This window comes from Salmo salar, chromosome ssa11 (assembly GCF_905237065.1).
Source record: "Salmo salar chromosome ssa11, Ssal_v3.1, whole genome shotgun sequence".
Lineage (NCBI taxonomy): Eukaryota > Metazoa > Chordata > Actinopteri > Salmoniformes > Salmonidae > Salmo > Salmo salar.
The window spans coordinates 99,991,168-100,007,485 of NC_059452.1; the positions used below are offsets into that span (position 1 = coordinate 99,991,168).

Here is a 16,318-nt window from a genome sequence, read left to right on the forward strand (position 1 = left end):
ATCACCCATATATAAAATGTATGCAGCATGACTAATTCACTTTGGATGAAAGTGTCTGCTAAATGGCAGAAGTATAGTGTGATGGTGAAGTCTGTCACTGGCAGTATTTGGTACACTAACACACACACATTCATTGCACCTCCCTGCTACGTTAACAATGTGGGTCGACATACAAGCTAACATCCCTACCTTAGTATATATATTTCACACTTATCTCCCGTCAGTAACAGGTTATGGTATAAGGAATATAGAGTGTTCATGTTTAATTTAAGCAACGTTTATTATACTTATCAATGTGATGGATGAGTGCGTTGTTTGTTTGTTTGTTCCTCTCTCTCTCCATCTCTGTAGCTTCCGGGTATGCTGGGATAAGGACCTGAGCTAAGGCAATCGGGCTGACTTTGTAGTGCCTGTCCCGAATGGCTCGTTAATGTAAATGGGCATATTGAAAGACATCATGTCAGTAGTGATGTAATTTTATAAATGTTATATTGGTATATTGTGTCATGAAAAACATGATGCAATGTATATACTTTACTATGTTTAGCAGAATGGAAAATGTAGGCTTTGAATAAGTAATTGCTTAATTAATTAGTGCTGATTATGTTCTGATGGGAGGGGCTTCCCCTACAAAAGGAACCTCTCGTTCAGATCAAGGGGGGAACCATTTTGGTATTGAGCTGTTGATGGGGGGCAGCATTGTTTGTAAGTTGTCCCCATAATGGATACTTTGGATGGCAGTACTGTTGTTTTTCTTCCGGATTCACCCTGTAAATAAATACCCTTGCACTTTTGCGGCTCCGCCATCTTTTTATTTGATAGAGGTTAGGTTTTTCAGTTTAACCTTTTGGCCTACTCTATGTGACATAGACAATTTATTTAGTCTATAATCAAATGGAGAAAGAAAAAAAAAATCTCTCCTTGTTCAGTTTCTGCAATTTTTGTCTTAATTGTTGAGATACAGGACCAGACAGTAACAGTAGTAATGTCAGCTGGCTCTGTGTTTAGGCAGCCATTTTGTTCAGTTGAGTCTATAATTCTGGGTGTGGGGTTGAGTTTCCCCTAAACACTGATCTTAGGTCAGTTTAGAATTTTTCCCTCTAATAGTTAATGTTTAAATCAAATCAAATTTGTCAATGCTCCGAATACAATAGAATACAACCTTAGCATGAAATGCTTACTTACAAGCCAACAATGCAGTTTCAAGAAAGACTTAAGAAAATATTTACTAAATAAATTAAAGTAAGTCAATACTTTAAAAATACAAATTCTTTAGGCGGCCATTTTCCTGATGTTGCTGATGAGTCTCCTGCTGTACTCTCTGTGGTCCACTGGTTTCACCTTCATCACCGTGGCCTTCACACGGGACTCATCCTGAAACACACATCATATCAGTATTTAACCTGTGTTTGGTTAGAACCACTAGATGTAACGAGAGTATTGTTTACACATATCAGTTTTTAACCTGTGTTTGGTTAGAACCACTAGATGTAACGAGAGTAGGCTTTTTGGTTTTATAACACCGGTGTTTGGTTAGTCTCTCCTGGACAGACAAATGGGCCAACACTCAAGCGAGATTTGGTCCTTGGTTGCCGAGAGTATTGTTTTTTTAGCCCGTTCATGATGGGAAACAAACAAAACCCAAACTTAAAGATGACCAGCAAAACATCTGACTTTTTCACCTTTCAAATCAAATGATAATAACTCATTATTAACACAGTGAGTTATTCAGGAAATGGCCCATTTGCAACCAGCAAACAGATGCAGGGCACGGCGCATAGACAACCAGCAAGACTCAGCTGGGTTGACTCCTGATTCACACAGTAACAGATGCAGGGGACGGCGCATAGGCAACCAGCAAGACTCAGCTGGGTTGACTCCTGATTCACACAGTAACAGATGCAGGGGACGGCGCATAGACAACCAGCAAGACTCAGCTGGGTTGACTCCTGATTCACACGGTAACAGATGCAGGGGACGGCGCATAGACAACCAGCAAGACTCAGCTGTGTTGACTCCTGATTCACACAGTAACAGATGCAGGGGACGGCGCATAGACAACCAGCAAGACTCAGCTGTGTTGACTCCTGATTCACACAGTAACAGATGCAGGGGACGGCGCATAGACAACCAGCAAGACTCAGCTGGGTTGACTCCTGATTCACACAGTAACAGATGCAGGGGACGGCGCATAGACAACCGGCAGGACTCAGCTGGGTTGACTCCTGATTCACACGGTAACAGATGCAGGGGACGGCGCATAGACAACCAGTAAGACTCAGCTGTGTTGACTCCTGAATCATCTCTAACTTTCCCATTAACTCTGATGTGATTCATCATTCCATTTATTATTTCCTCTGTTAGTGTACCTGAGGAGAAGAGGGGGGTTTGAGGGGAAAACAAGACCACTTGACAGTCGATGACAACTAATTTAATATGATTTCATTATAATTGAATAACAGTGCTCTTTAAAAGGGCGGCCCGCGGATCAGAGAGAGTGACAGCTTTTCATTTGACGTCTCCCACACCCACATCACTATCACAATCTACTCAAATCTATTAGACACACACACACACACACACACACACACACACACACCTCTATGACAATCAATAATTTCATTCACTTCACTTCAGACACTAATTTATTCCGTTCAGAAACACACTTATTCCATTCCATCCTCAGCACTTCACACTTCAGAAACAATTTCTAAGACACCGAGACACTTGAGTCTAAATTGGAAACTCCCTTAACCTGTTATGGCTAAACGTACCCGATTTAATCTGATTATTACTCCTGCCCAGAAACTGGGATAGTCAACAGCCAGTGGAATCCCGCGGCGCGATATACAAATACCTTAGAAATGCTATTACTTCATTTTCTCAAACATGTCAAAGCATGTCAAACGCTGTTTAAAATAAATTTTTATGCAATTTTTCTCGTAAAAAAGCGATAATATTCCGACCGGGAGTCGTTGTTTTCGTTCAAAGACTGAAAATGTAAACATGGAGTCGTCTCGTGCACGCCAGTCTCATTGTTCTCAGATCGACCACTTACCAAATGCCCTACTGTTTTTCAGCCATGGCCTGCAAAGTCATCATTCAACGTTCTGGCGCCTTCTGAGAGCCTATGGGAGCGTTAGAAAATGTCACGTTATGCCAGAGATCCCCTGTTTTGGATAGAGATGACAAAGAAGGCCAAGAAATGGTCAGAGAGGGCACTTCCTGTTTGGAATCTTCTCAGGTTTTGGCCTGCCAAATGAGTTCTGTTATACTCACAGACACCATTCAAACAGTTTTAGAAACTTTAGGGTGTTTTCTATCCAAATCAAACAATTATATGCATATTCTAGTTACTGGGCAGGAGTAGTAACCAGATTAAATCGGGTACGTTTTTTATCCAGCCGTGCAAATACTGCCCCCTATCCCCAACAGGTTAAACATCTGCCATGGTGACATAACACCTTTATTAAACACCTGCCATGGTGACATAACATCTTCATAAACATCTGCCATGGTGACATAACACCTTTATTAAACATCTGCCATGGTGACATAGCACCTTCATAAACATCTGCCATGGTGACATAGCACCTTTATTAAACACCTGCCATGGTGACATAGCACCTTCATAAACACCTGCCATGGTGACAAATCACCTTTATTAAACATCTGCCATGGTGACATAGCACCTTCATAAAACATCTGCCATGGTGACATAGCACCTTTATTAAACACCTGCCATGGTGACAAATCACCTTTATTAAACATCTGCCATGGTGACATAGCACCTTCATAAAACATCTGCCATGGTGACATAACACCTTCATAAAACACCTACCATGGTGCCATTTTATTTTATTATTATTTTTTTTATTTTAACTACAGTGGGGGAAAAAAGTATTTGATCCCCTGCTGATTTTGTACGTTTGCCCACTGACAAAAAAAGGATCAGTCTATAATTTTAATAGTAGGTTTATCTGAACAGTGAGAGACAGAATAACAACAAAAAAATCCAGAAAAACGCATGTCAAAAATGTTATAAAATGATTTGCATTTTAATGAGGGAAATAAGTATTTGACCTTAAAACAGGTTTTAAGACAGTAGACCAATGGATCCATATGCTGCTTCTATTAAGACACTAGACCAATGGATCCATATGCTGCTTCTATTAAGACACTAGACCGATGGATCCATATGCTGCTTCTATTAAGACACTAGACCGATGGATCCATATGCTGCTTCTATTAAGACACTAGACCAATGGATCCATATGCTGCTTATATTTAGACACTAGACCAATGGGTTCTTATACGGCTTCTATTAAGACACTAGACCAATGGGTCCATATGCTGCTTCTATTAAAGACACTAGACCAATGGGTCCATATTTACATTTTACATTTGAGTAATTTAGCAGAGGCTCTTATCCAGAGCGACTTACAGTAGTGAATGCATACATTTCATAATTTTTTTTTCTCCATATGCTGCTTCTATTAAAACACTAGACCAATGTGTCCATATGCTGCTTCTATTAAAACACTAGACCAATATGCTGTGTCTATTGGGTGTTACTGTATATTTATTAATTTATTTAACTAGGCAAGTCTGTTAAGAACAAATTCTTTGTGTGCCACCCTATGTGACTCCCAATCATGGCTGGTTGTGATACATCCTGGATTCGAACCAGAGTGTCTGTAGTGACGCCTCAAGCACTGAGATGCAGTGGCTTAGACCGCTGCACCACTTTGGGTTATATTTGAACAGCTAACAGGCCTTACATAGTCTGTCTCTTACTGTATTTGTATTTATTATGGATCCCCATTCATTCCTGCCAAGACAGCAGCTACTCTTCCTGGGGTTTATTATGGATTCCCATTTGTTCCTGCCAAGACAGCAGCTACTCTTCCTGGGGTTTATTATGGATCCCCATCGTTCCTGCCAAGACAGCAGCTACTCTTCCTGGGGTTAATTATGGATCCCCATTCATTCCTGCCAAGACAGCAGCTACTCTTCCTGGGGTTTAATATGTATCCCCATTTGTTCCTGCCAAGACAGCAGCTACTCTTCCTGGGGTTTATTATGGATCCCCATTTGTTCCTGCCAAGACAGCAGCTACTCTTCCTGGGGTTTATTATGGATCCCCATCGTTCCTGCCAAGACAGCAGCTACTCTTCCTGGGGTTTATTATGGATCCCCATAATAATGTTTTTCAGGCACTTACATCACACATTAAAAAACAGATACAACAGTGCATCATATAACATTATTACACCACTACATATCTACAGTACAAATACAACAGCTAACAAGCTGTTAGCTGTTATATTTAAAGGTGAGGTCAGTACAGGTGCATCAAAGCTGGGACCGAGAGACTGAAGAATAGCTTCTATCTCAAGGCTAAACAGCAATCACTAACTCAGAGAGGCTGCTGCCTACACTGAGACCCAATCACTTGCCACTTTAACAATATGGATCACTAGTCACTTTAAACAATGCCACTTTAATAACGTTTACATTTCTTACATTACTCATATCACATGTATATACTGTATTTTATACCATCTAGTTGCACCTTGCCTATGCTGCTTGGCCATCGCTAATCCAAATATATGGATTAGCGATGGCCAAGCAGCATAGGCAAGGTGCAACTAGATGGTATAAAATACAGTATATACATGTGATATGAGTAATGTAAGAAATGTAAACATTATTAAAGTCTCTCGGTATGAGAATATGTACGTATTCTCATTCCCCAATTTTAAATTTGTCTGTATTAGGAAGTTGTTGGGGAATTGTTCGATTACTTGTTAGATATTACTGCACTGTCAGAACCAGAAGCACAAGCATTTCGCTACACTCGCATTAACATCTGCTAACCATGTGTATGGAACCAATAAAATTTGATTTGACTTGATAATCTGTCTCTGTATATATGAACAGCTTACAAAACCTTATATAGTCTGTCTCTGTACATATGAACAGCTAACAGGCCGTATATAGTCTGTCTCTGTATATATGAACAGCTAACAGGCCTTATATAGTCTGTCTCTGTATATATGAACAGCTAACAGGCCGTATATAGTCTGTCTCTGTATATATGAACAGCTAACAGGCCGTATATAGTCTGTCTCTGTATATATGAACAGCTAACAGGCCTTATATAGTCTGTCTCTGTATATATGAACAGCTAACAAAACCTTATATAGTCTGTCTCTGTATATATGAAGAGCTAACAGGCTGTATATAGTCTGTCTCTGTATATATGAACAGCTAACAGGCCTTATATAGTCTGTCTCTGTATATATGAACAGCTAACAGGCCGTATATAGTCTGTCTCTGTATATATGAACAGCTAACAGGCCTTATATAGTCTGTCTCTGTATATATGAACAGCTAACAGGCCTTATATAGTCTGTCTCTGTATATATGAACAGCTAACAGGCCGTATATAGTCTGTCTCTGTATATATGAACAGCTAACAGGCCTTATATAGTCTGTCTCTGTATATATGAACAGCTAACAGGCCGTATATAGTCTGTCTCTGTATATATGAACAGCTAACAGGCCTTATATAGTCTGTCTCTGTATATATGAACAGCTAACAAAGCCTTATATAGTCTGTCTCTGTATATATGAACAGCTAACAAAACCTTATATAGTCTGTCTCTGTATATATGAACAGCTAACAGGCCGTATATAGTCTGTCTCTGTATATATGAACAGCTAACAGGCCTTATATAGTCTGTCTCTGTATATATGAACAGCTAACAGGCCGTATATAGTCTGTCTCTGTATATATGAACAGCTAACAGGCCGTATATAGTCTGTCTCTGTATATATGAACAGCTAACAGGCCTTATATAGTCTGTCTCTGTATATATGAACAGCTAACAAAACCTTATATAGTCTGTCTCTGTATATATGAACAGCTAACAGGCCGTATATAGTCTGTCTCTGTATATATGAACAGCTAACAGGCCGTATATAGTCTGTCTCTGTATATATGAACAGCTAACAGGCCGTATATAGTCTGTCTCTGTATATATGAACAGCTAACAGGCCTTATATAGTCTGTCTCTCTATATATGTCTGTATAAACTATACCACTAGTCCAGGGCTATTCAACTGTATTGTTACGGGGCCAGATTTGAAAAAGGTTATTTGCAGGGGGTCCAGACATGGGATTACTCTTCCTAAAACCAGTGTAAAAAACAATGAACAAACAGAAATATAATCTTACAAAGCTCTTTTATAAAAAATGTTCCTAAAAGTTAATTTGAAGTGCTTTAATATTAGCCTAATTCAGTGTATCACATTGTTGAAATTATGGAACACATTTGTCATTATAAGACAGTTGACATACATAGATTCACCTTTTGTTTTTATTTACACATAGGAAACATTTTACTCATGGCATATCTCAGTTGACCAGCTTTTTGCCGGAGAAGTCTCTCTCCCGTCGCATCAGTAGAGAACGTTCTACAGCACCTCTGTGGGGACTTAAACTCATCAAATCTCGTCGCAAAGTTAGGCTGAAAGCTAAACTCAACATCACGGGAGTGATCTGTACTGGTGATGACTGAAGATAGTCCCGCAGTGTAGGGTAATGGAGCGTTTTACTTGGGCTCAAATCAGAGAAGAAAATAACACATATGTTGAAAGGAAGTACGTTTTTCAATCACGTGAAAAACTGTTTAATCCCTTCCCTGTATTCCAAATGAAGTCGATTCAATTGAGTGACGATAAAGTTTATGATAGCAGTGAGTTAACAAAATGGATATTATGGCTAAGTTAAGTGCAAAGCACACTGGTGTATCAGGGAGTGTAGCGATCTCATCCGATAGACGAGCAGACATACCCTGTACCCCTGTTAGTGGCTCTGATTGGCTGTAACTGGTATGTTGGGTGATATTGATTGACAGCACTTAGTGGGCGGGACTACAGGAAAACAGATTCTCCCATTTGAGAATATTGAAGGAGGGCTCCTTTTGGCACTAAATCTAGGATTTTTGATTTATTTTCTTAATGTTCAGAATTGGCCATTCTAAATTGATAAATGGGGCAGATCTGGCCCATGGGCCGCAAGTTGAATAGCCCTGCACTGGACCATTGCGTCTCTATGGTAACATGTTACTTGTATTAGCAGCTAATTAACCTTTGATTAATTAAGCTAACGAGGGTGAGATGGCAAATTACAAACAGTAATTGGTGGTTAATTAAAGGTAATGAATGCATTAGTGGTTTGTTTGGCCATATTCCCTAAGTGATGACCACATAATAAGATTCTGTTTCTATGGTAATGGCCCAATCTCCACGACTGTGCGTGTGTGTGTGTGTGTGTGTGTGTGTGTATGTGTCTAGATGTGCGTGTGTGTGTGTGTTTTTTTTTTAGATGTGTGTGTACTCACGTTGTACGTCTCCAGCTTGACTCTGTTGCGGAAGACGTGTGTGGTGAATATGACCTTCCGGAACACCTCGTCAAACGCTGCCTCATCCTGATGGACAGACAGGGGAAAGGTTCACAGTGTGTGTGTGTGCATGAGAGAGAGCGAGAGAGACAGTGTGTGTGTGCGTGCGTGTGTGTACGTCTCACCGTATCTTTAAGCTGGCCCAGAGTCTCTGCACTGTGACCCAGAATGCCCTCTGCTGTCTCATGGAAACATGTCACCCACTGGTTATCACTGAAGTCTGCTATGTTAGCCTGGAGAGGAGAGAGAGAGGGAGAGAGAGAGAGAGAGAGAGAGAGAGAGGGAGAAGTAGAGAGAGGGAGAAGTAGAGTGAGAGAGAGGGAGAAGTAGAGTGAGAGAGAGGGAGAAGTAGAGTGAGAGAGAGAGAGAGAGAGAGAGAGAGAGAGAGAGAGAGCGAAGGAGAGAGAGGGGGATGGAGAGAGGGAGAGATAGAGATTAGAGAGAGACACAGCATGAGTGTCGAGGTTGTTTCTATGTCGTGTAATTGCTCTTCAGTGTATGGTTTCAGTGTATATACCCTGAGTGTACAAAATATTAACAACACCTGCTCGTTCCATGACATAGACTGACCAGGTGAAAATTATAATCCCTTATTGATGTCACTTGTTAAATCCACTTCAGTCAGTGTAGATGAAGGGGAGGAGACAGGTTAAATAATATTGTTTAAGCCTTGAGACTATTGAGACATGGATTGTGTACGTGTGCCATTCAGAGATTGAATGGGAAAGACAAACACTTAAAACTTGTTAGTGCTAGGGTCCTTTTTTCTCAATTTCCGCCTGACTGATGTGTCCAAAGTAAACTGCCTGTAGCTCAGGCCCTGAAGCCAGGACATGCATATAATTGGTACCATTGGAAATAAAACACTTTGAAGTTTGTAGAAATGTTAAAATAATGTAGGAAACTATAACACAATAGATATGGAAGGAGAAAATCCAAAGAAAAACCAACCGGAATTTTGTTTTTTGAGAGCCCATGCTCTTCCAATGGAAAGTATAGGGAAATAATGAAATCTAGCTCCAGTATACAATTCTTATGGATTCCACAGGGTGTCAGTACTCTATGTTCAAGGTTTCAGGCTTGTTTCTTCCAAAACAAATGAGAAAGAACAGTTTTAGTACAAGGACACAGTCTTGGAAGGAAATTCGTGTTCGGGCGTGCGATGAAGACAAGACGCACCTGCTAAAATCGGTTTCCTATTGAACATACTTCTTTCAGTATGAAATATTATAGTTTGATTACATTTTAGGGTATCTGAGGAGTCAATAGAAATGTATTTTGACTTGTTTTAACAAAGTTAACGGAAGATTTTTGGATTCCTTTCTCTGCAAGTTGAACGAGTGGATTACTCAAAATTGATGGCGCCAACTAAACAGACTTTTTGGGATATAACGAAGGATTTTGTCTAACAAAACTTATAGCTGGGACCCTTCAGATGACAAATCAGAGAAGGTTTTTCAAAAAGTAAGTGAATATTTAATCGCTATTTGTGAATTTCTGAAACCTGTGCTGGTTGAAAAATATTTTGACATGGGGCGCCGTCCTCAAACAATCGCATGGCATGTTTTTGCTGTAATGGCTACTGGAAATCGGACAATGCAGTTAGATGAACAAGAATTTAAGGTTTCAACCGATATAAGACCCTTGTATCCACCTAAATGTTTAATATCCATAATTGTTATGATTATTTATTTGAATTGCGCGCCCTCCAGTTTCACCGGAAGTTGTCCCGCTAGCAGGACGCCTAGCCCTAAGATTAAGTGCCCTTTGAACAGGGTACAGTAGAAGGTGCCAGGTGAACCAGTTTGTGTCAAGAACTGCAATGCTGCTGTTTTTGTTTTACGCTCAACAGTTTCCCGTGTGCATCAAGAATGGTCCTCCACCCAAAGGACATCCAGCCAACTTGGCACAACTGTGGGAAGCATTGGAGTCAACATGGGCCAGCATTCCTGTCAAACGCTTTCGACACCTTGTAGAGTCAATTCCTCGACAATTTGAGGCTGTTCTGATGTTTTGTATAGTCAGTGTATGTCTGCCCTTTATGTGTGTCTGCACTGTGTGTGTGTGTGTGTGGGGGGGGGGGGGGATGTTGTACTCACAGACAGCTTGAGGCAGTATTTGTAGTTAGGGAATTGTTTGTCACACTTCTCACAGTGGTAGAGTCATTTGGTTGTTCTATCACCTTCTTCTTACAGTCTGCAGAGGGACAGGCCTGGTACAGACAGCTTTCCTTACCACAAAGCAACACTGTGGCTACAGAGCTGAAATAATCCACGTGTAGAGAGGGAGAAGGGAGGGGGAGAGAGAAGAACAAACACCATTGTAAATACAACCCATATTTATGCTTATTTATTTGTTACAACACTGTATATATACATAATATGACATTTGTAATGTCTTTATTCTTTTGAAACTTCTGTATGTTAAATGTTTACTGTTCATTTTTATTGTTTATTTCACTTTTGTATATTATCTACCTCACTTGCTTTGGCAATGTTAACATATGTTTCCCATGCCAATAAAGCCACTTGAATTGAATTGAAAGGGAGAGAGAGAGAGATGGAGGGGGGGTGGAGGGGGGGGGATGGATGGATGGGGGGTGGTAAGAGGGGAAAGAGGGAAAAAGAGGAGAGAAAATAGGACAACAAAAAGAGAGAGAGAGAGAGAGAGAGAGAGACAGAGAAGCAGAGAGAGACAGAGAGTGACAGTGAGTGACAGAGAGTGACAGTGAGAGACAGAGAGACAGAGAGTGACAGTGAGAGACCGAGAGACCGAGAGTGACAGAGAGAGACAGTGAGAGACCGAGTGACAGAGAGAGACAGAGAGAGACAGAGAGAGACAGAGAGAGACAGAGAGAGACAGAGAGAGACAGAGAGAGACAGAGTGACAGAGAGTGACAGAGAGTGACAGAGAGAGACAGAGAGAGACAGAGTGACAGTGAGAGAGAGACAGAGAGACAGTGAGAGACAGAGAGAGACAGAGAGAGACCGAGAGAGACAGTGAGAGACAGAGAGACAAAGAGTGACAGTGAGAGACAGAGAGACACAGAGAGAGACAGAGAGAGACAGAGAGAGACCGAGAGAGACAGTGAGAGACAGAGAGAGAAAGCGAAACAGACAGAGAGAGAGAAACAGACAGAGAGAGAGACAGAAAGAGAGAGAGACAGAAAGAGAGAGAGGCACAGAGAGAGAGAGACAGAGAGAGGCACAGATAGCAACAGAGAGAGACAGATAGCGACAGAGAGAGACAGAGAGACACAGAGAAAGAGACAGAGAGACACAGAGAGAGACAGAGGCACAGAGAGAGACAGAGAGGCACAGAGAGACAGAGAGGCACAGAGAGCCAGAGAGAGATTCAGAAATAGACAGAGAGACACAGAGACAGAGACAAATACAGAGAGACACAGAGAGAAACACAGAGAGAGAGAGAGAGAGACAGACAGAAACACAGAGAGACAGAAAGAGACAGAGAGAGAATTGGTTGTAAATGTGTGAGATACAACAGGACAACATTTTCTGGAAATGGATTTCAATTTCAGCACAAGTCACACAAGCAGTCGAAAGCTAATGTAATTATAAAGCAGAAGCTTGTTAAATTATGTGTACGTGCCCCTGCAGTTGAAAGGGAATATGTGTGTACCCGCCTGTGTGTATGTGCGTATGTGTGTAAGGTTGGTATAATTTATGGCGTTATTAGCACCTAAGGCTTGAGCGAGGATTCAACAGCGGTAGAGACAGAAGATGGTAATTTAGCAGGATAAAGCCTATTCTCTCCTAGCTGCAAGACTGGCAGAGTAACATTACCACACAGTTAAATTCCAGAGACATGCCTGGCAGAGTAACACAACATTACCACACAGTTAAATACCAGAGACATGACTGGCAGAGTAACACAACATTACCACACAGTTAAATACCAGGGACATGACTGGCAGAATAACACAACATTACCACACAGTTAAATACCAGGGACATGACTGGCAGAGTAACACAACATTACCACACAGTTAAATACCAGGGACATGACTGGCAGAGTAACACAACATTACCACACAGTTAAATACCAGGGACATGACTGGCAGAGTAACACAACATTACCACACAGTTAAATACCAGGGACATGACTGGCAGAGTAACATTACCACACAGTTAAATACCAGGGACATGACTGGCAGAGTAACACAACATTACCACACAGTTAAATACCAGGGACATGACTGGCAGAGTAACACAACATTACCACACAGTTAAATACCAGGGACATGACTGGCAGAGTAACACAACATTACCACACAGTTAAATACCAGGGACATGACTGGCAGAGTAACACAACATTACCACACAGTTAAATACCAGGGACATGCCTGGCAGAGTAACACAACATTACCACACAGTTAAATACCAGGGACATGACTGGCAGAGTAACACTTACCACACAGTTAAATACCAGGGACATGACTGGCAGAGTAACACAACATTACCACACAGTTAAATACCAGGGACATGACTGGCAGAGTAACACAACATTACCACAGTTAAATTCCAGGGACATGACTGGCAGAGTAACACAACATTACCACACAGTTAAATACCAGGGACATGACTGGCAGAGTAACACAACATTACCACACAGTTAAATTCCAGGGACATGACTGGCAGAGTAACACAACATTACCACACAGTTAAATACCAGAGACATGCCTGGCAGAGTAACACAACATTACCACACAGTTAATACCAGGGACATGACTGGCAGAGTAACACAACATTACCACACAGTTAAATACCAGGGACATGACTGGCAGAGTAACACAACATTACCACACAGTTAAATTCCAGGGACATGCCTGGCAGAGTAACACAACATTACCACACAGTTAAATACCAGGGACATGACTGGCAGAGTAACACAACATTACCACACAGTTAAATACCAGGGACATGACTGGCAGAGTAACACAACATTACCACACAGTTAAATACCAGGGACATGCCTGGCAGAGTAACACAACATTACCACACAGTTAAATACCAGGGACATGACTGGCAGAGTAACACAACATTACCACACAGTTAAATACCAGGGACATGCCTGGCAGAGTAACACAACATTACCACACAGTTAAATACCAGGGACATGCCTGGCAGAGTAACACAACATTACCACACAGTTAAATACCAGGGACATGACTGGCAGAGTAACACAACATTACCACACGTTAAATACCAGGGACATGCCTGGCAGAGTAACACAACATTACCACACAGTTAAATACCAGGGACATGCCTGGCAGAGTAACATTACCACACAGTTAAATACCAGAGACATGCCTGGCAGAGAAACACAACATTACCACACAGTTAATTACCAGGGACATGACTGGCAGAGTAACACAACATTACCACACAGTTAAATACCAGAGACATGCCTGGCAGAGTAACACAACATTACCACACAGTTAATTACCAGGGACATGCCTGGCAGAGTAACACAACATTACCACACAGTTAAATACCAGGGACATGCCTGGCAGAGTAACACAACATTACCACACAGTTAAATACCAGAGACATGCCTGGCAGAGTAACACAACATTACCACACAGTTAAATACCAGGGACATGACTGGCAGAGTAACACAACATTACCACACAGTTAAATACCAGGGACATGACTGGCAGAGAAACACAACATTACCACACAGTTAAATACCAGGGACATGCCTGGCAGAGTAACACAACATTACCACACAGTTAAATACCAGGGACATGCCTGGCAGAGTAACACAACATTACCACACAGTTAAATACCAGGGACATGCCTGGCAGAGTAACACAACATTACCACAGTTAATTACCAGGGACATGACTGGCAGAGAAACACAACATTACCACACAGTTAAATACCAGGGACATGACTGGCAGAGTAACATTACCACACAGTTAAATACCAGAGACATGCCTGGCAGAGTAACACAACATTACCACACAGTTAAATACCAGGGACATGACTGGCAGAGTAACACAACATTACCACACAGTTAAATACCAGTGACATGACTGGCAGAGTAACACAACATTACCACACAGTTAAATACCAGAGACATGCCTGGCAGAGTAACACAACATTACCACACAGTTAATTACCAGGGACATGCCTGGCAGAGTAACACAACATTACCACACAGTTAAATACCAGGGACATGCCTGGCAGAGTAACACAACATTACCACACAGTTAAATACCAGGGACATGACTGGCAGAGTAACACAACATTACCACACAGTTAAATACCAGGGACATGACTGGCAGAGTAACACAACATTACCACACAGTTAAATACCAGAGACATGACTGGCAGAGTAACACAACTTTACCACACAGTTAATACCAGGGACATGCCTGGCAGAGTAACACAACATTACCACACAGTTAATACCAGGGACATGCCTGGCAGAGTAACACAACATTACCACACAGTTAATACCAGGGACATGACTGGCAGAGTAACACAACATTACCACACAGTTAAATACCAGGGACATGACTGGCAGAGTAACACAACATTACCACACAGTTAAATACCAGACAGGAAAGTCAGGATAACAGTAAGTCAGTCAGGGGCAGGTACACACAAATGTGCTTTCTTTCTTTCTTTCTTTCTTTCTTTCTTTCTTTCTTTCTTTCTTTCTTTCTTTCTTTCTTTCTTTCTTTCTTTCTTTCTTTCTTTCTTTCTTTCTTTCTTTCATGTACGCACTTACTGTACACACACACACACACACACACACACACACACACACACACACACACACACACACACACACACACACACACACACACACACACACACACACACACACACACACACACACACAGAGAAAGACAGCATGCAACATTGAGACTAAACTAAATAGGTGGGACCAGTACTTACAGTTTACAGGTGTTTGATATCTCTAAGTGTCACTATAATTATCCTGTGTGGACACAACTGAAGGAAGAGACAACTACTGCTGGAAACAACTACCGCTGGAGACAAGTACTGCTGGAGACAAGTACTGCAGGAAGAGACAAGTACTGCAGGAAGAGACAAGTACTGCTGGAGACAAGTACTGTAGGAAGAGACAAATATTGTAGGAAGAGACAACTACTGTAGAAAGAGCCAAGTACTGTAGGAAGAGACAAGTACTGTAGGAAGAGACAACTACTTGTCATGTCTTTGGCTATGCCGGATTAGGTGATATGACATGCTATTCTATGAAATCATTTCTCTGTAATTAATATTACCTGATTGAACTAATCATGTAAATGTAATTAACTACAAAGTCGGGGCACCACAAAATAATGTTTATAGAGCTGTTATCTTCTGAATAAACTCTTAAAGACCTGGTAATCTTTTATATCAATAGCAGTCAATTCTTAATTGTCACCTTATTCAGTCTCATCTGAAGTCATAGAATTCTTGGTTATCTTCACGAACCCTGGCTAACAAGTTGAATGAGCAACACAAAATTTGGTTTAATTATTTATTTACTAAATACCTAAACAATCACTCAGAATTACACATACACAGGATGGGTCATACATTGATTACTAATTCTGTCATAAAAGAAACCGTTCCTAGCGGACGGAAGCGATATGACAGCTGGTTACACAAAGGGGGTTGGGTTTTGAATGAAAGCGGGGGAAGACTGAGGAACAAAGGAATAAGGGTCTATGATCGGACCTTGTGAAGCTATGCTATCGTAAATACAGAATCTTATGCATTCTAAATAACCGCCCATTTGGAAAAGGAAAATGCAAGAAATATTTACTCTGAGCGGTGCTTCAATAGGTTGGTCGTAGATGGAAG

General features: G+C 41.2%; 1 pseudogene; it reads right to left on the minus strand.

The window, feature by feature from the left end:
- Nucleotides 1-788: 788 nt before the first annotated feature.
- The window catches only part of LOC106592337 (replication protein A 70 kDa DNA-binding subunit-like), a 73,197-nt pseudogene continuing 57,667 nt past the window's right edge, over nt 789-16,318 (minus strand).